Source organism: Gossypium arboreum, chromosome 6 (assembly GCF_025698485.1).
Source record: "Gossypium arboreum isolate Shixiya-1 chromosome 6, ASM2569848v2, whole genome shotgun sequence".
Lineage (NCBI taxonomy): Eukaryota > Viridiplantae > Streptophyta > Magnoliopsida > Malvales > Malvaceae > Gossypium > Gossypium arboreum.
Genome location: NC_069075.1, coordinates 14,075,229 through 14,076,272, shown reverse-complemented (window position 1 = coordinate 14,076,272; position 1,044 = coordinate 14,075,229).

Here is a 1,044-nt window from a genome sequence, read left to right as displayed (position 1 = left end):
CATAGGAGAACACGGCTTTGAAGAAATCGGCACAAGCGGTGATCACGGGTTTTCGGCTTTTATGGATTCGCAAAAGTGTTGATGAATAGTAGGTATGATGAATAGTTTGAAGAAGAAAAATAGAAGAAGAAGAATAGGGAGGTGGTAGTTTTGGCTAGAGAGGAAAAGAGAGAAAAGAACGATCCTAAGGTGTAAAAGCGGAAGAAAACGACACCAACAATACCCTAAGTGCCAAATACTACCCTCATAATCCCCCGCCGATTTCCTCTTCAATTCCCTCATTCGCTAACTCCTAGCCTCATCCCAATCCCTTAAATCTCTCCCTTATCACTCCTTAATCCAAGCAGCTTAAACCGATCCAACTCTCCTCAGCGTAATCCACGAACTCCAACACTTACACCTCCCGCACTAAAAAATAAATGCACCTATTTGCCAACAAAGGGAATCGATCCTGTGTCTTCCCCCAACACTTACACGCCACCTTCATAGCTCCCTAGTGGCGTCACTTAGCCACTTTACCAAAGGCTCATTTGTGATGCAATTTACCCATCACTCCACTTAAGGCCACTTAGCGAACCCCTAACTCCTAAGTCTAAAATTCCAAAAATTCAACTGGTTTTGGCCAACTCATGGGCCTTCTATAAGCCCATTTACCTACTCAAAATACTAATTCCACATCCAAATACAAAATTTTAAAAATCTTTACAAAAATTGAAAATTGCGAATAAACCCGAAAATCGTATGCTACAACTAATATTTTTTTTTCCTTTCGATAATAATAATAATTTTATAAATATATCTAATAATAAAATTTCAAATATCAATAATACAAGAAATAATAATAATTTTCATAAAAATTTCAAACATACATACAATAATATTTTTCTAATAATAATAATTTTATCTCATAATACTAATTAAAATTTTATAAAAATTTAAAATATCCGTAATAATAAATACAAGAAAATTTTCTAGTGGTAATTTAATAAAATAATTTTTTTTTCTAAACGATAATATTTAAAACTTCCTAATTATTCGTGTTTT